Here is a 23,745-nt window from a genome sequence, read left to right as displayed (position 1 = left end):
TATTTATTTGTTTATTGGTGTGGGGCCGCACCTGTCTGTGCTCAGGGTTGATTCCTGCCTCTGCTCAGGGATCACTCCTGGCAAGGCTCAGGGACAATATGGGGTGACGGGCTTCAAACCCTGGATCAAACTTGCAAGGCAAGGGCTGTACGATCTTTCCAGCCCTACTATGGACTGGATTTAGAAACACTTCTGTGGCCTTCTAAGATGTGTCAAGATTATTAACAGAGCAAGCAAACGTTTCTTATGCTTCATAGTTAGAAAAAGATGCCATGATGATTTATTTTTGTCTATTTTGAAACTGACTTATTTTTAGTGTTAGGGCCACACCCAGTGGTGTTTAGGGCTTACTTCTGGTTATGTTTCTGTGCATCAGGTATCATTCCTGGCAGGGCTTGGAGAACCCTATGTGGTGCCAGGGACCAAACCTGGGTCTACCTCAAGTAAGGTAAGCACCTTACCCACTCTACTGTCTCTCTGGCCCAGAAATTGAGTCTTAAATCATTTCTAGAAATGTTAAGATAATTTTTTTTGTATCTGGTTTGGGTCTGACTTCCCTTTAAGGAATCCCCTAAACACTTAAGGGATCCCTGGGTGAATCTTTCACATGAATTGACATACTTTTAAATATCTATTGATTTTGAGCCGGAGAGATAGTATAGCAGGTAATGTGCTTGACCTTGTTTGCTGTTGACCCCAGTTCAATTTCAAGCACTGTATACAGTCTCTTGAGCACTGGAAGGAGAGATCCATGAGCACAGAACCAGGAGTCTTCCCTGAGCACTGCTGGGTGTGGCTCAAATCCTACCCCAATAATTAATTCTTATTATCATTATAAATTCAGTGGTACCCCACATAAGGTTTAAAACATTTAAAGAGACTGTAAGCATAAAGATGTATACAATCCAGGAAGAGAAAAGTGAGGTATTATTTTATTATCATTAGAAAGAAACATTCAGTAAAATGCTCGTATTGTGTTGAGTAACAGGTTTTTATCGTCTCATTGCTAGTCAAGACCAGTATTTGATTTGTTATCTGATTTCTGTGCTCTTCCACTAACCTGCTGAACAGAATCTATTTTAAGAGAGTAGAAGAATAGAAATAGGAATTATTATGACTTCTCCATGCCCTACTGTTTCTTGCCACAGCAAAACGCTCCAACCTCTTAGAGAGATGCTGGCGTAAAACCCTAAACTACTCCTACACTAAATCCAAGTAATGAACTGCGATATCAGATTCCAATTTGATTAATACCCCTTTCCATCATTCAGAGGCTGGGTCATAGAAAAGGAAGTTGATATTCTTTTGTTTAACAGTCATCTGCTGTGCAGAATGCATTGAAACAGAGGAGAATCAGAGAATATTAGGAAATATTAAGACTCCTTATTTCCAAAGACATTTTGTTTTACTTTTTGGGTCACACCCGGAATTGCACAGGAGTTACTCCTGGTTCATGTGCTCAGGGATTACTCTTGGTGGTGCTCGGGGGACCATATGGATGCTGGGAATTGAACCCGGGTCGACCGGGTTCGGCAAACGCCCTACCTGCTGTGCTATTGCTCCAGCCCCCAAAGACATCTTTCTGTTACACCACATGAATGTTTCTCAACCAGGAATCCTATGGCCCTATGCAGGCCCCCAGGATAGTCCAAAGGGCTACAGGTGAATATCATGTAGATGAGGGATCATGATAACAGACAAGGGTCAACTCATAGTTTGGGGTCCATAGGGAGGAAACACTGTCAAAAGGGGTCCATGGTCAGAAAAAGGTTGAGAAACACCATCTTCTATCTTGAATCAATATTTGCTTTTTACCCCTCTTTGAGATTTGTTGTTAACGATTTTAAGAAAGAGGAGTGGAGAAGAGGATTAGAGAGATGCACCATAAGACTTTTGTGAGTAGCCTTTAACTGGGCTCTGAAGTAATCTAAGGTTATTTGGAGGGGGGGACCATAACCAGCAGTGCTCAGGGCTTACTTTACTCATGGCTCTGTGCTCAGGGATCACTGCTGATAGAGCTTGGGAAATCCTATTTCATGCCAGGGATCCAACCACAAGGAAAGTACTTTTACCTCTATACTATCTCTTTGGCCCCAAAGAGTTGTTTTTCAGCTACAGCCATTCCTGAAATTTAACTATTCTTGTCAAAAGAATGTTCGGATTCTTTTTCTTTTTGTCATCATTGTCCCCAGATTTAGATTCTGTGAAGAGTGGCATAAAAATACAACGATTAGTATTTGTTGACTCCTGGGTTTAATATGTTTAATCCTGGTTTAATTTGTTTAATCCTGGGTTTAATCCAGTTGAAGTGTAAATAGCATTATATTTTCAGACACCTGATGAGGTGAACATGAATTCTCATAGTGTAAATAGGAGAAAAGGACTCTGAGCTTTGGGGCCAGAGAGATAGTACAGTTAGCATGGCGTTTACCTTGCATGGGGCTGGCCTGGGTTCAATGCCCAGCGCCATATAGGGTTCTGAGCATCAACAGAAGAAACCCCTGAGCACAGAGCCAGGAGTAAACCCTGAGTATCTTCAGGTATGGGCCAACCCCCCTCCACACACACACAGAACATCACCAAATAAAAGTAGACATTGTTCTTTGCTAACCCACAGGAGCTTGACCCCGGTACAAGGACTTAGACTCAGGAGTACATGCTAGGAAAGCAATGTTTCTCCTGTCATAGTACAAAACCTGTGAGACACTCAGCTTTCTTAAACCTGCCAGGTTTGAGTTTGTAAGTTTTATACTGGTAGCTTCACAGCTTTGAAAGGACTATTCAAAGAAGTTCTTCAGGGAAAATGACAATTCTGGATATTTTTAGGTCATGTGCCCACACCTGTCAGTGCACAGGGCATACTCCTAGCTCTGTACTCAGAGGTCACTTCTAGTGGGGCTCAGGGGACCCTGGGCAGTGTCAGGGATTGAACCCGGGTTGGCTTGTGCAAGGCAAGTGCCTTATCTATAGTGATATCTCTTCGGGCCAAGATTGGTAATTAGTTCTACTTTTTTTTTTTTTTGCTTTTTGGATCACATCTGGCAATGCTCAGGGGACCATATGGGATGCTGGGGATCGAACCCGGGTCAGCCGTGTGCAAGGCAAATGCCCTACCCGCTGTGCTATTGCTCCAGCCCCAATTAGTTGTACTTTAAAGGAAGAGTGGGCCAGAGAGCTAGTGCAAAAGTTGAGGCACTTGCTGAGCATGCGGCTGCAACCATGACCCTGGTTCAAATCCTGGCACTGCATCTGGTCATGCAACACCAGCAGATATGCTCCCTGAGTACTGCTAGCCATAGCCAACAAATAAAAAAATGAAGAGTACTGGAGAGGAAATAAGTGAAGTGGCTAAGATAACATATTTTTATTATTTAACAAGGAACAGCTCAATAGTACCATATATGACTACTAATATATAACTAATAGAAAATGCCATGTAATAATACCAGATGATAGTATTGAGTGATTACAGCACCTGGATCAGTGAAAATATTGTCAGTAATTAATAACACATGGGAATTTTGAAGTTGAGAATATTTTATATGAGTTACCACCACTGCTTATGAAATATCATTGGAATGTGAAATTTGATTTGCTATAAACGTAAACTATTAATTCTAGGGATCATTAGATTTTCTTTTGAAATATTATTGATATGCTGAGAGAAAAGAGAAGAGAATCTTATAAAATATCCCGTTAAAACCAGAGAAGACAAATAGAGAAGGTTTTAAAAGAACAAGAGAAATTAATATAATATGATTACAAATATATCAGTCCATTCATTTCAATAATCACTTTAAATGTAAATGGTCTTGGGGCCGGAGTGATAGTGCAGCGGGTAGGGCGTTTGCCTTGCACGTGCCTGACCTGGGTTCGATCCCTGGCATCCCATATGATTCTCCACTCACCGCCAGGAGTAATTTCTGAGTGCAGAGCCAGGAGTAACCCCTGAGCATCGCTGGGTGTGACCCAAAAGTAAAAAAAAAGTAAATGGCCTAAAACATCAGTTTAAAGGATTGTCAAGTCAAGGAATTGTTTAATCTCCAATACAAAGACCTCCCTCTGTAATATTGACCACCGAACAGTGATGAAGGATCCTGGCACTGTTGTGGTGAGCAAGGTATAGCAACAGTGCAATTATAAAACAGTAATACTATTTCTACTGTAAAAACAAATAGCCAGCTTGGGAGCTTTGTGGAAAGCCAGGTATGAGCTGGTCGTGATGGGGCGACTAAAACCTCATGGGAGTGGGGCGTTCCCGGCTCATCCTTCACGCCCTACTGAGGTCACCAGTTGCCCCCGATGAGCGGCTCTCCGGCACAGCCATGGCTCCAGAGCACAGAAACCAATCTCTTAATTATCTGACTCTCAGCAGAAATTCTTCCAGGGTTAATAAGTAAAATAGCAGAAATCCAAAACCGCGGCCGCTATTGCAGCCATCATTTAGTTCTTGAACCCAGCTGTAGAAAGCAAATCATTTCACAATGCCTTTTCAGCATGTCTGATTTGGGGGTGTAAACTCTAAATAATAATGGTGCATCTTTTATCGAAACAATGAATCTAGTCAAAGTAGATAGAGTGTTAACTAGAATTCATCTGCCTCACAGGCATTGGGAGGGGTGGGGGAGTGGGGGTTTAATGGGGTTCTTCGTGGTGAAAAATAAGTATTGGTAAAGGGAAATGTGTTTGATATTTGCATGACCAAGACCTAAACCTGAAAGCTTTGTAACTTTTCCCACAGTGATTCAATAAATAAATAAAAATAAAAACAAATAACCAAAAAAAGTGATATTCTAAAGTAAACAAACAAAAATCAGGTTGTCAGAGTAGATGAAAAAGTAAGGGCCCAACTATATGTTGTCTGTGAGAAACCTACTTTAGCTATAAATATCTGGCTAGTTCATGTTCATATGCAAAAGGTTGGAAAAAGATGAGAATAATAAACAAATGAAAGTTAGAGCAGCTCTATTTTTAGGAAAAGTAGATATCCAAACAAGGCGAATTATCAGGGATCAAAGGGGATATTACATAAATAACGACAGTCAACTCTCCAAGAAGACATAGCAATCATTACTTATTCTAAAATAAACCTTAGGGGCCGGAGTGATAGCAGTGTGTAGGGCGTTTGCCTTGCATGTGGCCAACCCGGGTTTAATCCCCTGCATCCCATATGGTCTCCTGAGCACTGCCAGGAGTAATTCCTGAGTGCAAACCCAGAAGTAAACCCTGAGCATTGCTGGGTGTGACCTAAAAAGGAAAATAAAATAAAATAAATCTTTAGGGGATGGAGCAATAACCCAGCAGGTAGGGTGTTTGCCTTGCACGCAGCTGACTGGGGTTTGATTCCCAGCATCCCATATGGTCCCCTGAGCACCACCAGGAGTAATTCCTTTGTGCACAGCTAGGAGTAACCCCTGAGCATCTCCAGATGTGACCCAAAGAACCAAAATAAAGTAAAATAAAGTAAAATAAATCTTCTTCAAATAAAGTTTCGTAAAGGATTAATGATTTATCGTCAAGGGTTTTCTAAGGATATGGGCTTAAAAATCTGAGTTCACACAAAGCTCATTCATGTTATGTTTAGGATCAGTTTTGAGTCTGCTATGTATGCAGGACAAAGATGTTGGAAAAATGAGCTTGGATGGATCTGTGAATGCGCGCCACCCACCCTGCAAAAAAACCGCAAAATTTCTCAAGGTTTAGACCAACTTGCCTTTTCTTTTCCCTTATTCTTTTTAAAAAATTGTTTATAAAGTAGTTCACAATATTTGATTACATTTAATATTCGAACACCAATCCCACCACCATTACATCTTTCCACCACCATATTTTGGATGTTACATTCCCAAACCCCAACCTCTGCCCTAAAGCAGAACCAAAATAATTTATTTTGTATTGTTTGTTATGAATAAGCTGTTGAAAATGCTCCAAAAAATCTTTTCTTAGTTGTATTTCACCCAGGGGCCATTAAGCCCTTCTGTAAGAAATTACTAATATGTTGTTAAGGTTTGAGCCTTTTGTGATACATATATAGCACGTAGCCAACCTGAATTCGAGTCTCTATCCCTCTCAGAGAGCCCGGCAAGCTACCGAGAGTGTCCTGCCCACACGGCAGAATCTGGCAAGTTCCCCGTGGCGTATTTGATATGCCAAAAACAGTGACAAGTCTCACAATGGAGACGTTACTGGTGCCCGCTCACGCAAATCGATGAATAATGGGTCAACAGTACTAAACAGATTTGACAGTGCTAAACATATATATAAAACCCTGCTCCCGGAAGAGAACAGAGCAGTCTTCTGCCTCTGCGCCTGGCTGTCCTCACCAAGGCCCCTTGGAGGAGGGTGGGTTGAGTTTCCCTCCCGGCCCCAAGCAGAGCCCTGGCAGCTGAAGACCTCTGGTTCCAGCCACAGTCATGCTTAAGACCATTCTCCACACGTTTGGATGAGCCTCACACATGAAGGAACCGGCCGAGGAACCCAGGGGTGTGTGGGACCCAGGGAGTAGATCTCCAAGCCTGCTCAGATTGGGACTGGGACCTCCTCCACCCAGATCCCCCACCTTCCAGTATATAGGCATTACACCCACCAACTGGCCCTGGCGCTGTGTAATCCCATCAATGGCCAAGACCCAGAGACTATAAAACCCTGCTCCCGGAAGTGTGCGGCTGCATTTGTGGCTGCGCAACATCTTATTATCTAGGTCTTACTCTGGAGAATCTGGCAGGCTACCAAAAGTGTACTGCCCACACGGCAGAGTCTGGCAAACTCCCCATGGCGTATTCAATATGCCAAAAACCAGTAACAATGATGGGTCTCATTCTCTTGACCCTGAAAGAGCCTCGAATGTGGCACTTTTAAAATCTCAGGGATAGGACAAAGGAGACGTTACTGGTGACTGCTCAAGGCAATCGATGACCAACAGGATGACAGTGATATAATATATATAAATATGTAAAAATATATTTCCCTCTAAGTTTGGTTGACTTCTACTTTAAACCCCATCAAATTTGGTGTGCTACTCTTGGAATATATGTGGTGTGAGGTATGAGATGTCCAGGAATAAATTCACTCATGGGTGAGGCTCAGTCCGAGCATATGGAGAGCAGCTGTGAACATGGTCGCTTATGATTTCTATAGATTGTCAGCTGCTGGGGGAGGGATCTCACCTGCCCCACTCCAGGGTTCCTCGAATGAAACAGCCTGGCACAGGGTCTGGCGGCATGGCCGTGGTAGTGTCATTTTATGCTCTCTTCCAAAAGAGAAGGACAGAGTCTCTGGATCGTGGCCGTTGATGAGATTATCTGGCACCAGCCAGAGGTGACTTGTGGGTGTGATTGCTGAGTTGCCAGAAACGTGGGGGAACATGGGCAGAGGTCACCCATTCCTGGTTCAGTTGAACTCGGAGTTTTCAGAATTTTCCTGTATTCTTTTAGAGAAAGGCAAAAAGATTACCACAGCAATCGTAGCAACAACTGATCAGAGGATTATATATTGTTTTTTAAACTGCATTATGCTAGGACCCTTTTTACATATTCCAGGTGCTGAAAAGAGTGTCACTTTTGAGGTCAGAGGAGGTAGGGTATTTGCCTTGCATTTGACCTACCCAGGTTTGATACCCGTCACTCCATATAGTCCCCTAAGCCTGACAGGTATGATCCCAAGTGCAGAGTAATCCCAAGCATCCCTGAGCCAGAGTAATCCCAAGTATTGCCGGGTATGGCCCCAAGACAAAACCAAAGCACTAAAATTTGCATTAAGAATGGGTCACCTGAATAAAGGAAAGTGCCTGCCATAGAGACAGTCTGGGGGCAGGGTGCCAGGAGGGAAAATGAGGACACTGGTGCCAAAATATGTACACTGGTGTAGGGATGGGTGTTGGAACACTGTATGACTGAAACCCAATCATGAACAGCTTTGTAATTCAATAAATTAGAAAAAAAAGAAAAAAGAATGACTAACGGGGGTATGGTGCTGCCAGCAGGTCAATCTGTACCTGTGAGGAGAGTGCATCAGCAGACTCATGGCACCTTCAGACTTCCAGATACCCCCAAATTGCTGCTGTGCCTTTGGCCAGACCCCAACAACTTGGGGCAAAGTTTACCAAGAAAGTAAACGGCCAAAAGTTAGGTATGTGGGAGACACACCCACAAACCACCTCCGGCTCAGCTATATAATTGGAGGCATGGCCTCTCTGATCGAACTGCTTAACGGCTATGATCTCAGAGACTCAGAAAAAAAAATCTCGAAACCCAATGGCTTTTGGCAGAAATGCGTCCGGTCCCTGCAGAACGTTACCGGCACCGGGCCACCATAGGTGAGAACAGGTTTTGTGCCTTGGCCTGTTCCCCCTGGCGGCTCGGTGGCTCCAGGGGCCACTGGACAGTCAGATTTGGGCCCATAGTGACGAGACACTGGGACCTCACAGGATGGGGGTGTAGTCGGCCCTTTCCATCCCAGCCCAACAAGATCCCAAGTCGCTGCCCACGAATAGCCTCTCTGGCTCCTGATCAAGCTGCTTAATGGCCATGATCCCAGAGACTCAGAAACAAATCTCGAAACCCAGCGGCTTTTGGCAGAAATGCGTCCAGACCCCGCAGTTGGTTACTGTCTCCAGGCCACCCCAGTGGGGAAAGGGTGCTGTCCCTCCGCCTGCTCCCCCTTGGCGTCTTGATGGCCAACATCCTCCAGGGGCCATTGGACAGTCAGGTTTGGGCTCGCAGTGACGAGACACATGGGATCTCACGGGATAAGGGTGGAGCTGGCCCTTTCCTCCCCATCCCAACGAGACCCCGAGTCGCCACCCATGAACGGCCTCTCTGGCTCCTGGTCAAGCTGTTTAATGGCCATGATGCCAGAGTCTCAGAAACAAATCTCAAAACCCAGCAGCTTTTGGCAGAAATGTGTCCGGTCCTTGTTACCGGCACTGGGCCACCCCAGGTGGGAATAGGTTTCGTGCCTTGTCCTGTTTCCCCTGGTGGCCCAGTGGCCACCATCCTCCAGAGGCCACTGGACAGTCAGGTTTATGCCTGCAGTGATGAGACACGTGGGGCCTCACGGGATGGGGACGGAGCCGGCCCTTTACTTCCCATCCCAACGAGACCCCAAGTTGCCGCCCACAAATGTCCCCTCTGGCTCCTGATCAAGCTGCTTAACAACCATGATCCCAGGGACTCAGAGACAAATCTCGGAACCTAGTGGCTTTTGGCAAAATGCATCCGGATCCGCAGTAGGTTACTGTCACCAGGCCGCCCCAGGGGTGAATGGGTGCTGTCCCTCTGCCTGCTCCCCCTAGGCAGTTCGGTGGCTGCCATCCTCCAGATGCCATTGGACAGTCAGGTTTGGGCCCTCAGTGACGAGACACGTGGGGCCTCATGGGATGGGGTGGAGCTGGCCCTTTCCTCCCAGTCTCAACATGACCCCGAGTCGCCACCCACAAACAGCCTCTCTGGCTCCTGATCAAGCTGCTTAATGGCCATGATCCCAGAGACTCAGAAACAAATCTCGGAACCCAGAGGCTTTTGGCAGAAATGCGTCTAGACCCCACAGTAGGTTACTGTTGCTGGGCAACCCCATGAGGGAAAGGGTGGTGTCCCTCCACCTACTCCCCCTAGGCAGCTTGGTGGCTGCCATCCTCCAGAGGCTATTGTACAGGAACAAATCTCGGAACCCAGAAGGTTTTGGCAGAAATCCCTCCAGGTTTAATTGTTAAAACTTCGTAATTCCCAAATAGCACGGCCACTACTGCAGCCACGTGACACCATATGTTATTCATAACCAGCAATAGAAAACAAATTTTCTAGTGTTGCCTTTTCAGCAGATCTAAATGTTGTGGTAAAATCCCAAATAACAATGCTGTATCTGCTGTCAAAATATTGAATGTAATCAAAGTAGAGAAAGAGTAATGTGGAAATCATCTGTCCCACAGGTATGGGGAGGGTGCGGGATGGGGGTGTACTGGGGTTTTTGGTGGTGGAGAGTGAAGGTACTGGTGTTTCATTGTATGACCGAGACTAACACCCAAAAGCTTTGTAACTCCTCTCACGGTGATTCAATAAATAAAATTATAAAAAATGAAAAAAAAAGAATGACTCACCCTTGTAAGCTCAGTTGGTTAGTGTGTTTAGCTATTAACCGAAAGGTTGATGCTTTGAGTCCAAACAGGGATGTCCCCCTAGATTAAAAAAAATAAAAGGCACATTTCCTCGGTACATCTACCCGAGCACATGTCACCTATATCTGCCCTAATGAAATGTGTACTTTTCTACTTTAATCCTGGCTGTCATGTGTAGTGGGGCTCTCTCCACCCTTGGAAATGCCTGAGTTCTCTCTTGAATGTGTTAGTATCTCTCTTCTCTCCCTCCCTCCACTTCTTCAAAATTTCTAACTAAAAATGGCTTTACTTTAATTTTTTTAGGGAGAAAAATGATTCACCTAAGCCTGGGAAGATGCCAATGCAGCTTATTTTCCCAAACTTTTATACACCGTGATTTACAAAGTGGTTCATAAAACAGTAGTTTCAGGTATTAAATGTTCCAACACTAATCCCACCACCAATATGACCTTCCCCTGACCAGTGTCTACAGTTTCCCACCCACCACCCAGCCTGTCCCCTTAGCAGGCACAAAAAATGCTTGTTGCAACAAAATAGCAAATGGTATTATCAAAAATAGTTCAGCAAAAGAAAATTTGAAAACTGTTATATCTCACCATGGTGTTACTAAAGTTGTGTGAGGATTTTCTAATCTGACGGGTGCTAATTGAGCCTTCTGTGTTATTGTTTTCACTTACTGAGCTTCGTGGGCTTCTGTGGATCTTTCCCATCTGATTTGTTGTGCTCTTATTGGACTGTCAGTACTGTGAATTTGTAGGCTCCAGGGGCTGTAGAACTAGGATGAATTCAGCTGCTTTGTGTCTCTTTCAAGATTGGTTGTGAAACTGATGCTGGAAGATGTAGGATATGTGCGTGGGGTTGCTGGGCCTTCCAGCAGAATGGGGGTGGTTTGAGAGGAGGATTCCTGCCTCCTGCTTCGAGAAGGTCCCAGAGTTCTCAGCCCGGTGACAGGTCTACATGGAACTTTCATGGGCTTGGCGTCTATTGACCCAGCTTTGGTCCCTAGCACCACATAGCATCCCCTGAACACCACTGGGGATCATTTCTAAGCACAGAATCAAGACTAAGCCCTATTTACCACTGAGTGTCACTCCATCCCTTCCCCCTAAGAAACTTGTAATTTAAAAAAAGTCTCTAGGGCTGGAGAGATGATAGTACATGGGTTTGGGTCACGCCAGAGAACACAGGAAGGCAGGCGGAAAAGGAGGTTACCCAAAACCAAACACTGGTTCTGGGAACCATGAGAAAAAACAAACTTTTCCGAGACATCCGATCTCTAGTATTTGTTAATGGCAGCTCAGCTCAACTAAGATGTTCTTTCTACTTTTTTCTCTAGCTCTAGAGACTCACTTGGGTCAGGCGGTGGGGATGAGTGGCTGCTGGTTATTGTCTGCATTTAAAACACAGATGAAGAAACACCCTATGTGAAAGTTTGGCCTTTGCAATGGTTTAGAGGACAATTTGCCTTGTCTCTTGGCGTTTTAATAGCAGAAAGGCATTTCACATGATAATTCAATGCGGCTGTTGACTCTAATCTAGATCCTCGGGTTGGGGGCGGGTGTTCGCATTCTTGGCCTGTGATTTACATTGCCTGCCACCTAATGTCATGCCTCCCTCACTGAGGGCCAGTGTTGCATCTGTCCAGCTCCAATCTGTCACCAGCAGCATTGTGAGAGCTGGGGTAGCCCCCATGAAAACAAGAAACTAGTGGCATGTGTAATGAATTATATCCCTAGTCCCCCACCCTACCAACTGCTTCCTACCTCTCCTCTTAAAATCTCAATGAAAGCAATAACATTCCACACCACCTTCCCCTTTTCAGTAGATGCAAACTTGGCTGTACAGTCAATCATAGAAAATGTGCACGGGGTTGTTTTCTTCTTGCCATTTTCAAGCATTTATCTGCACGTCTTTGTGGAAAATATCAAAGGCATTGTTTCCAGGATGTCATTAGTACCTGAACCCTCTACCCCTGTCCTTAAGTTACGCTGCAGGACAATCTTTGAAGCTGCAGTTTCAGCCATCTGTATTGTAAGCAATCACTCCTCTTTCTGGTGATCATCTGAGGCTGTGACACATGTGTTAGTTGATAAATAACACCTGTAATGTTATTGTCAGCATCTCCGTTCAATGAGAGTGCCTACAAACTAGGCTAGGCTCAATGTGGGACTTGGATTTTGAGAGCAAGGGTTAATTTGATTACTTAGGTTGTATCATTTGGCATTATTCCAGCAAATAACATATCCAAGTGGACGGGCCTTCAATTTACAAGTCACTTGGAGGTTTTGAGTGACTGATAAATGAAGAGAAATGGCTTCCTTCTGGGCAATGAGAAGCAAAACGTGCCTCTGAAGCTTGGAACAGAACAGAATCTTAAAACCTGCTAAGCCCCTAATGCAGTTGAGTGCATTGTTAAGCTGCTATTATTATGTTAAAAAGTTCTATCTCTTTTCTATACAGGTCTCCAAGAGTATTTTCGGTTGGCCATTAAAGCAGAGCAAGGCAAACCAGACTGCAATTGTGACATGAATGGGTGTCGTAAAACTATTTTGTGATTTCATTTCAGTTGAGGTATGGAAGATGATGGGGCCTCGGTGCTTGTTGGTGTCATTAAAACTTGGGAGGGAAAATGTAAAGTGAGTAAAAGAGAGAACTGTGGAAGAAATTAATTGGAGCTCAGAGACCACCTAGCACTCTCGCTAGGCTAGCCCCATCTATAGCTAGAGTTCTTTGTGCTGTGTTAGAAACCCCAGAATGAATCACTTCTTACAGATCTCGGCAAGGCTGTCAACCTCTTGCCCACTCACTGGCATGATAGCCCCTGGAAAGGACACCGAGTGTACACGAGAGACGAGAAATCTGGAGGCAGAAGTTCTTAAGAGTTTATCCAGGAGAGTCTAGTTACGAAATAACAAATACCCTCCTTCTCCAAACTCTCTCCTCCAACCTATACATGACTTGTACTTTACCCCTTGGTGCTGCTTCTCATTCCCAGAACAGACCTCCTCCTCCCACTCAGTGAAATCACTGCAATGGAGGAGATTTCTTACTTAGAAGCTGTGAGTTCTAGTTCTAGTTCCGAGTCTTAGAGCCTCTGTCACTTGAATGCTCTCTCACCAATTCGGCTGTGAAGCTAAGGATATTTTATGCCCTATCAGCGCCAAGGATTATTTTGTCTGTAAATCTCAGGTTCCTGCTCTGTGGCACTCTGGTATGTATGTGTGTGTGTGTGTGTGGAGGGGAGGGGATGGTGGTTGTGGGTAGGATATGAGGTGTAATGGGATTACTTACATCTATAGAAGCTCGTTTGGACCAGCTTGTGAACAACCACATTCAAATGTCCATTCTATTTACTTCCTCTTTGCTTGTCTCAAGTATGAGTCTGGATTATTGTAACTGTAGAAATCATTAGCTTGCTTTGATTTTTTTTGTTTCCCTTGTCAAATGGAATTGAGTTTGCACTTAAATTTCTAATGTCTAGGTCCTGTGTGCTGGATTGATAAGATTTCTTCTATGTGTTTTCTGGTTTGGAATAGATAGCCATGCCTTTAATCTAGCTTGAGTTTGCTTTTGTGAATTGTGGTAAGAGTGTTCTAGTTTCTTTATCTTTGTGCATGTGGCAGTCCAGTTTTCACACCACTTGTTGAGGAGGTTTTTGTGTGCTCCACTGTGTGGTCCTGACTACTTTGTCATAGATTGGATGCCTACGTATATGTGGATTTATTTCTAGGCTCTCTGTTTTGCTCCATTAGTTTGCGCACTTGTTTTTATCCTGATTCAATACTATTTTAAATATTATTGTTGTGTAATCCAGTTTGAAGTGAGGGAGTGTGATCTCATTTTTATTTTTTGACTACTCGTGATCTTTTGTGGTTCCGTAGAATTGTTTTTCCTCCTTCTTTGAAAGATGTCATTGGTATATAATATATTGCATATAATTGCAATACATATTGCAATGCCAGGGATCAAACCCCAAGCCTCACACAGACAAGGTATATATGCTCCAGTTCAACCATATCTACAGACCTAACCCTATTGAAATTTCACAGGGATTGTGTTAATTTGTTGATTGTTTTAGGTAAGATGACCATTTTAATGATGCTTATTCCTGGCAGAAATGAGTTCTGAACACAAAGCCAGGAGTAAGCCCTGGGAACTGTCAGATGTGGTCTCAATCCCTCACACCCCCCCCCCCAAGTCAAACTATTCAACTCTGATAACAAAACTGAGGTTTTCAAGTGCTGTGGGAGGGGTCCTAGGGATAGTCTGTGCTGGGTGACTGTTAGTACTTTGTTGTTAGATGTGGTGTGGTAACACGGTACCCCTGAAACTTAGAAACATTTACACTCTTACAGAAGTTCAAGAAAGCAAAGTAAATTAGTAGAAACATGACAGCTATAAACTGGGCACCTATAGTAAAATTTGTTTTTATGGCTTTTTCCGGACATGGGGATGAAAGAAATGATTAGAAATAAGTATCCTTTAGACATATTTAGTTGCATTTAGCAAGAAGATTTACACCCCCACTACAGGGTCACAGCACAACCTGTGTGGGAGCTGTCAGTTCACTCCTTCTAGAATAGCTCCAGTTCATTCCTCTTGGATGCTTTCCCTTGCTTTCCTTTTACTCGGCTATCCTAAACTTCTTAGCTTTTTTATGCACATCATCTCAAGTGACATTTCTCCTGCCTACCTTTTGGGATTTAACCCTCATGGTATTCCATATCCCCATATCCAGTGGTCCTAGGCTATGAACGACAAGTCCCAAAACTACAGTTAAATAAATATGATAGTTATTGCAATGGCCTGATAACATCTTCAAGAAACCATGCCCTTAAGAAATATTTTCACAACTGGGGCCACGAGAAGGCACAGTGGTCAGGGCACATGCTTTGCAATGCACTGGACCCAGGTTTGATTTCTGGCACCCTTGATTTCCCCCAGCATTGCTGAGTACAATTTTGGAGGTACCTGAGCACTGGCCCTGGATGGCCCCAGCACTGCCAGAACAGCCCAGGTAAGCCCAGCACCACAGGACCCGAGTAACATCGCATCTCATCTCTAGGGCTTTCCACTGTACCACAGGCTACTGGCAGAGAATTGCCAGTGAAGCTCCCCAGACCTCCTGACACCTGTTTGGGAGGTCCTCCACCCCCAAAAAATCCCTTTAGGCTCTAGTCTTTATTCCCTTCAGGTGCTTAGTAACTACTGTGACTGGTGGCTGTCATATTAGCACAGATATAGAACATTTCTGCCTCTACAGAAAGTTCTGGACTGGTCTTGGTAGAGGGAGGGGGTGAGTTTCCAGCTCTCCAAGACAGCTCGTAGTGACACAATAACTACCCCCCTACCTGCTCTTCTAATGTTAAGATCCGTGGGATTTTCAATAGAGTCCATACAGTTCTATCATCTGTTTACATTTATGACGGCTTATTTTCAAGAAATTAAACCTGTATTTTGTTCTTTCATACTCTAGGGTGTATCAGTGACTGAAAAGGCTGACGTGGATCATTTGAAGGTAGGTTATTTTTTGTTCCTTTGGGGGCCATGCCCAGCAGTGCTCAGGGGCTCTCCTGACTCATTGCTGGGTGGGGATGGGGCAGGGATCTCTCTTGATGGTAGTCAGGGGACCAGGTAGTACATGTAGGGTCTTAGACCTGTTCCTCCAGCATACAAAGTATACACAATACCCCTTGAGCCATCTTCCAGTAATTCCTTTTCATTTGTTTTTGTTTTCTTTTTCCTTTTTTCTTTTCTTGGGGGGGTCATACCTGGAGATGCACAGGGGTTACTCCTGGCTCTGCACTCAGGAATCACTCCTGGCGGTGCTCAGGGGACCATAGGGGATGCTGGGAATCAAACCCAGGTTGGCCGCGTGCAAGGCAAACACCCTACCCACTGTGCTATCGCTCCAGCCCCCTATTTTTGTTTTATTTTTGATTTGGTTTTGGTCTTTAGGCCATACCCAGTGGTGCTCAGGGTTTACTCCTGGCTCTGTGCTTAGGATCACTCCTGGTGGGCTCTGGAGGCCATATGGGTTCCGGGGCGGGGAGGGGGGGGAGAATCTTGGATTGAACTCATGCAAGGCAAGGACATTACTCATTATACTATCTCTCTGGCCCCTCCTTTTCATTTTTGTGTTTGGTTTGGGGGCCAGACCTGGCTGTGGCCAGGGCTTACCCCTGGCTCTGTGTTCAGGAATCACTCCTGGCTGGGGGAGGGGGGGCAGTGTTGGGGGTGGGGATTGTACCCTAGTCAGCCACACACAAGACAAATGACCTATCCACTGTGCTATCTCTCTGGCCCCTCATTTTCCTTTTTCCTTTTTAATCTTTTCCTTCTTTCACTTTGTCATAGTATAGTTTATATAACATGGTTGCAATGGTGTTATAGTGTATGACATTGGTGCATAAAGCAGCTGCATCCCAACACTATCAAAGTGATTCCAGACACTTAACGTTGCAGTGTCGCAGGGCTGAAATATTCAATTGCAGTCACTTAAGAGTAGAGAAGACTTGTGATGCTTAGGAGTGAAACTGGACTGGAGCAATAGCACAGCGGGTAGGGCATTTGCCTTGCAAACGGCCAACATGGCTGACTCAAGTTCAATTCCTCTGCCCCTCTCGGAGATCCTGGCAAGCTACCGAGAGTATCTCGCCCGCATGGCAAAGCCTGGCAAGTTACCCATGGCGTATTCAATATGCCAAACACAGTAACAATTGTCACAATGGAGACATTACTGGGCCCGCTTGAGCAAATCGATGAACAACGGGAGGACAGTGACAGGAGTGAAACTATTGTATTTTGTTCTTCTATGCTTTCTGTGGTGGCTAAAAGAGATACCCCTTTAAGAAACCAGATAGTGGGCCTGAGAGATATAGCAAAGGAGTTTAGGCACTTGCTTGCACTTGGTCAACTCCAGTTCAATCCCTAGCAGCACATAAGGTCTCCTGGCAATGCACCAAATGATCCCTGAGCACAGAACCAGGAGTAAACTCTGAGCATTGCTGGGTGTGGTCCAACCACACACCTCTCCTTACAAAAAAAAAGGACCAGGGCAGGAGAAATAATATAGCAGGCAATAAGGTGCTGGCCTTGCATGTGTCCCACCTGGGCTCGACCCCCTGTACTGCAAACATTCCCCAAGCACCAAGTGTGACCTCAAAATCGACACAAAAGAACCAGGTGTGGAGGACACTGGAGAGATAGTATAGCAGGTAGGGCACTTGCTTTGCATGCAGCTGACCCAGGTTCTATCCCAGCAACACATATTGTTCTCCAAGCACTGCCAGAGGTGTTCCTTAGTGCAGTGCCAGGGGTAACCCCTGAGCACCCCTGAGGGCAGCCCCAAGACAAAACAAAAAAGAACCAGGCTGTAAACTCAACCCGAGGAAGCTAGAGACATTTAATGTTACATTCCCCCTTTAAAACAAAGGAAGGAAGGCTGGAGAGATAGTACAGTGGGTAGGGCCCTTTTTTTGCAAATGACTGACCTGGGTTCAATAGCCAGCAGCCCATCAAGCCCCACCAAGAGAATTCCTGACTGCAGAGCCAGGAGTGGCTGAGCACCCCAGGTGTGGCCCCAAAACAAATCCAAAACAAAAAGCATCTAGCTTTGTAGAGCCTGGAGGAAAGCCACGGTGGAAATGGGCGGAAGCTGAGTTGTTGCTAAGAGTAACAAACACAAGGGTCTCTTCTCTGCTAGCTTCTCTGTCACAGTCAGGTAACCATGGCAGCTGGAAGCATCTGGTTCAAAGCATGTGGAAATAGCCTAGAGTGATAGGGAAGGACAAAAGAAAGGGCATTAATTATATAACTAAGTCATACTGGGGGGGGTCTATTTAGTACAGAGATTAAGGTGCTTGCTTGGCAGGCAGTCGACACTGATTTGATTCTCAACAGTGACATCGGGGTTCAATCTTGAGCACTGGGCCCCTGAGCACTGCCGGGTGTGGCCCACACACTCTCCAGCCCACCCCACCTCTGCCTGCCAATAAAAAGAAAAATAGGGCTTGATAGAAATAATTTTAAAAAATATCCCCTCTTTTGAATTTTCGTTATCACAGTATTTAACTACTAGTCCATGAATAGCAAATGTAAACTATTAAGCTGATTTTTTCTACGGTCCCAAAGCATTCAAGCAAATTATCAGTTTTTTTTTGGTTTTCGAAAACATATTTTATATGAATCACTGTGAGATACAGATTTAGAAAGCTGTTCATGGTCGGGTTTTCTGTCATATAGTGTTCCAACACTCATCCCTTCACCAGTGCTTGTTTGCCATCACCAATGTCCCCAGTATCACTCCCACCCACCTCCCAACTTGCTTCTGTGGCAGTCTCTCTCTCTCTCTCTCTCTCTCTCTCTCTCTCTCTCTCTCTCTTTCTCTCTCTCTCATTACAGATACTGAGAGGGTATCATGTTTATTCCTTTACTTACTTTTAGTCCACAAATCATTATCAGTTTTAATACTGTTATTCTTGATTTTTTTTTTGTTTGGGGTCACACCCGGTGATTCACAGGGGTTACTCCTAGCTCATGCACTCAGGAATTACTCCTGGCGGTGCTCAGGGAACCATATGGGATGCTGGGAATCGAACCCGGGTCAGCCGCGTGCAAGGCGAATGCCCTACCCACTGTGCTATCGCTCCAGCCTCCATTCTTGATTTCTTAATACAAACGAAGTTCACCTTTCTGTGCTGTCTTTTGATTTCAGCCACAAGTGAAATCCTTCAGAAGATTAAACAGGGCCTTTGGGTTAGCTGGCCTCCCTTGGGTTTGCTGGCCTTAGTTTCCAGCCCCTCCCACCTTTGTCTAATGACAGAAAAATAAAACACTGGAAAACAAATACTTGGCAGCAACCACAACCCATGTTAGTTATATATTTGTTGGGACATATCCACTATTCTTAAACATCAGCCTCATGTTTTTCTTACCACAGAAATCCAGTTTTCCCCATAACTCATTTCCCTCACCCGTCCAGTTTCTGTTTTGTTTTGTGTTTTTTTCCCGTCCATCCAGTTTCTAAGCATGTTTTTTCAAGTGCTCAGCAAGGAAGTGAATAACCTAGCATAAGCATCTCAAGGTTGATTAAGCAGATGCTGGTTCCTTCTGGATCCCTGCTTCATTCCTTCTCCGATAACCAGAAGACAGAAATAGAAATCCCCACTGGGTCTTTAAAAAATAAATTGCATTGGTCAGCAGCACCTCTTGTGAAGGGCTGCGTCTTATGATGCATGATTTGACTATCTATGTATTGCTGTTGGTTTAATTTACTTTGCGGGGGAGGGAATGTTCTCAAGCAGTGCTCAGGAGGTCTGGGTTATCTGCTGGTGTTTCTGGGTCCGCTGGTTGATGGTTCAATGGGAAGGGCTGAAGATGCACGGTTGGTTTGGCCCTGGATTCTCCAGGTCACCCCAGCACTGCTCGGGGTTGCAGTCGGAAATATACAGTTGTTGGCTGCATGAAAGGTGTGCACTCTCCATGCTGTACTTGGGGAACTCGTGCTATTGAGAAAGTCATTTGTCCACAGTCTTTCTTCATTTGGAGATGGACCACCAGAATGATCTTTCAAATGTGTATTTTAGTCACCGTAACTGACAATACTATTAATGATAGTGTTTCTTTCATGCATATAATGTTCCACTCTCAAACTTTCCACCAAAGTGTTCGCTTCCCTCCACCATTGTCTCAGGGTCCCCTTCTGGAAACACCCTCCCCCATCTCCCCAAACTTGGTAAGCTCAGTTCTGTAGACCAATTCCAAGGTTCGGTTGCCTTTGGAAGTTTTTTCGTCCCTTGCTCGACTTCTGCATATCCCACATGGAGGAGATCATTCTGTATTTGTCCATATCCTTCTGACTGACCTCACTCTGCATGAGCCCCTCCAGTTTCGTCCATTAGTGCCAAATTGTATGATCTCATCTTTTCTTACAGCCAAGTAGTGTTCCATTATGTATGGGTGCCATCATTTCTTCATGCAGTTATCTGTTCATCGACACTTGGATTGATTCCAGACTTTGGCTATTGTGAACAGTGCTGTAAAGAACACAGGTGTGCAGATGTCTTTTCTGAATCGAGTTTTTGGGCCCTTGGGATAGATCTACAGAGGTTGAATTGCTGGGTCACATGGAAGCTCAGTTCTTAGTTTTTTGAAGCATACCCTTATCATTCCCCACCCCCAACACTGAACCGTTGACATTCCTACCAGCAGTGAATGTGGGCTCCTTTCCCCACACATCTACCCAATATTGGTTATTCTTGTTCTTTTTGAAGTGTTTTTGTAGGACAGATTTCATGATTTTAAGCATTAAATATATCACTCCCTTGATATAAAAGGGGGAAAAAAGCACAGGAAGTTGCTGAAAACAGCTGTAGTAGAAAATATCCAATACAGTTCATTGTCTCTTTCAGTGAGAACATTGCGAGTTCCCAGGGAAATCCTAATGGATTCTGACCTTCGTCAGGAGGTGCAGCATAAAATCAATGTGTTATTGATTGATCTGCTGTCTCGAATCTGTTTCTTTCCTTCTTTCTGTCTCTTGCCCTGTATGGTGAGTCATCTGTATGGCAGTGACAGAGACTACCCAGGTGAGCTTGCAGTATCTTAGGTGGCTCCCTGAGAATTCCAGTGGTGTTGTGCTTATGGAGGACAAACAGATTATATTTGGTGGGGCGATGGATCATACTTGGCAGTACTCAAGGGGTATTCCTAGCTCTGTACTCAGGAGTGACACCTGGCAGTGCTCAATGGAATATTTGTGGTGCTGGGGATTGGAACATGTGTCAACCACATGCAAGGCGAGTGCCTTAACCCCTGTTCTCTGGCTCCCAAACAAATGAACTAGAGAAAGGAAACTAACTGTTCCACTATAGAGTTGGCTGTAAATTCACCCTTACTCCTAGGGTGGGCCCTGTCACAAGTGATCTCAAGTGCCCAATTAGTGGCATGGAAAAGTCAAACCCATAATAGTAGGGTTATAAAAAGCAATTAAACCCTAATCCCTTCAAAGGCACCCCCGAGGTAACAACTTTATCTTATGTCCAACAAATCCAAAATAAACCATTATTTCACCCCATGAATTACTCGGTTTAACATCAGACATACATGCCAAGATACCAATGCCCTCAAATATTACCAGAACAACCCATTGCCAAGACAAAGCTGAGTTGATTGCTTCCCGCTGCAAGGGAGAATGCTAGCTTATAACGTAGGCATAATATTTTAGGAGAAAGGGAAAGACTTGGGCTATCGAGACTTTGAAGTCTGTTGTACTGGGAGGGTGGTATATTTGAGTTGGGTATCTAATGATCACCATGTGATGATTTGGAATGGGTGGGTGTATTTGTAGGCAAAAGGTTCAAAGTCCTCAGAGCATCACTTGTTGAACTGGAGAGATAGTCCAGTGGATAAGATGCTTCCTTCATGAGGGACCCTACTTAAATGGCCCCTCCTTCTGAATACCAGATCTTCTTTCAAGAGACAACAGAGACTGAGAGCATGAGTCAGTGAAAGTGGAGCCAGGGTGGAAAAAGGAAGCAAATAAAGTGGTCCAAATGAAAGAAATGGCAAAGCTATGTATACTGAAGAGCTATGTGGAGCTCCTGGGGTCTTTCACCCACTGTTTCACCAAACAAGCAAACAGGGCTATGCACTCAGTTCAGCTTGGAGGGAACAGGATTTCCCGAAGCTCAAGTGAGTCATAGATAGTACAGTGGGTAAGGTGTCTGCCTTGTATGCGGCCACCCAGGTTTGATCCCTAGCATCCTATATGGTCCCCCAAGCACCCCCAGGAGTACTTCCTGAGTGATGAGCCAGGAAGTATCCCATGGGCATAACCTGGTGTGGTCCCAAAGGTAAAGATAAAGGTGAAAAGGTAAAGAAGGGTGTTGGACTGGCACTCTGGCGCAATCCTTAGGAGGCCAACAAACCCCACCCCAGCCCTCATCCTTCATCACTAGCATTTCAGTGATGTTTATGTGATGCTAACAGAGCCATTGTCAAGATTAAAAAAGGCAGGACGCGAACACACTCGGCTCCAACTTCTGAGCTGCGTGTATTTAAAAAAACACACACACAAAAACTGATAATGTACTTGAAAAGATCTGGTAGCCTTCAAAAACGGGTACTGGGGTCAGAGCGATAGTATAGTGGGCAGCGATTTACCTTTATGTGGCCGACCTAGATCCAACCCCCAGCATCCCATATGATCCCCAAGCACCGCCAGCAGTGATTCCTGAGTGTAGAGCCAGGAGTGACCCCTAACCATCGCCAGCTGTGACTCCAAAACAAAAACAAACAAACCAGGGAACTGAACCTGCTTCCATTCACTCCTGCAGGACTAGGGTCAAGTGGAAAAGTCTTTCTGTGCCCTCAACAAACTTTTTTGTTGGTTTGGTTTGGTTTAGTTTGAGGGCCACACCCGAAGGTGTGCAGGACTTCCTCCTGGATCTGTGCTCAGGGATCACTCCTGGCAATGCTGTGGGAACCAGATGCAATGCCAGGAATTGACTCTGGGCCTCCCACATGCCTTTTGAGCCGTCTCTTTGACCCTGGAGATCCATTTGATGTTATTTCAGGAAAGGTTACAGTTTGCTCAACAGAACAAATGAAAGCAGTAGGATCTTTGTCCCACTCAGGGAACTTATCTTTCAGATAAGACACGTGATTACGGGGCTGGAGAGATAATATATCATGGAGGGCGCTTGCCTTGCATGAAACTAAGCCAGGTTCCATCCTTGGCATCCCATATGGTCCCTGGAGCACCACCAGGAGTGATTCCTGAGTGCAAAGCCAGGAATAAGCTCTGAGCATCACTGGGTGTGCCAGCTCCCCCACCAAAAAAAAAAAAAGTAAAATGAGACAGATGCAACCAACCCAGGTTCTATCCCAGGCATCCCCAAGCACTGCCAGTGCAGAGTCAGCAGTAACCGTTGGTAAACCTGAGCATGGCAGGGGATGCCCCCACCCCACCTCCCCCCAAATAAAACAAGACAGGTGGGCAAGTTTTGTTTTTAGCCCTTTTTATTGAGGTTCCTGCATTTACAATACTGTTTCTTACACTTGTCATAGGTACATCATTCCAGCATCCCATCCTATGGATAGTTCTATAGACAACATCTTAAACATAATTTTTGAAGACACACGGAGGGATTTTTCAATACCAGCCTTGGGGGCCTTGGCTACATTTTCAAGTTCATTTTCTCAAAGGAGCAGGGCGACTTGACGTTCCCGCACGGCTCGGAGGGGCCTCCCTGCCTAGAGCAGGCTGAACTCAGCTGAAGAGGCGCTGAATTGCTGCGCTGCTTTTCCTGGGAAGGAAAATGCTATAGCTCCCTCTAGTGGCGACCGAGGCCCAAAACAGCCCACACGGCTCCGCAGCCCCAGGGTTCTCTTTTTCTATTCCCCAGGTGTCTCCTTTCCTGCCTTTTGGACGCAGGATGTGACTCTGCAGGAAAATACCAAGAGGGGCAGTTAAATATTTGGTGTCACTCCTTTATTTCCTATCCTCCTGCAGCGTACCCAGGAGATTCCTGCAGGTTTGCCCTTTTTTTCCTGGCAGAGTTCTTTTTTTTTCTTTTTTTAATTTTTATTAGTTAAACACCATGCGGTACAGTTGTAGACTTACAAAGTTT

Source organism: Sorex fumeus, unplaced genomic scaffold, assembly GCF_029834395.1.
Source record: "Sorex fumeus unplaced genomic scaffold, SorFum_2.1 ptg000075l, whole genome shotgun sequence".
In the NCBI taxonomy this organism is placed as follows: Eukaryota; Metazoa; Chordata; class Mammalia; order Eulipotyphla; family Soricidae; genus Sorex; species Sorex fumeus.
This window is presented reverse-complemented; position numbering follows the sequence as displayed.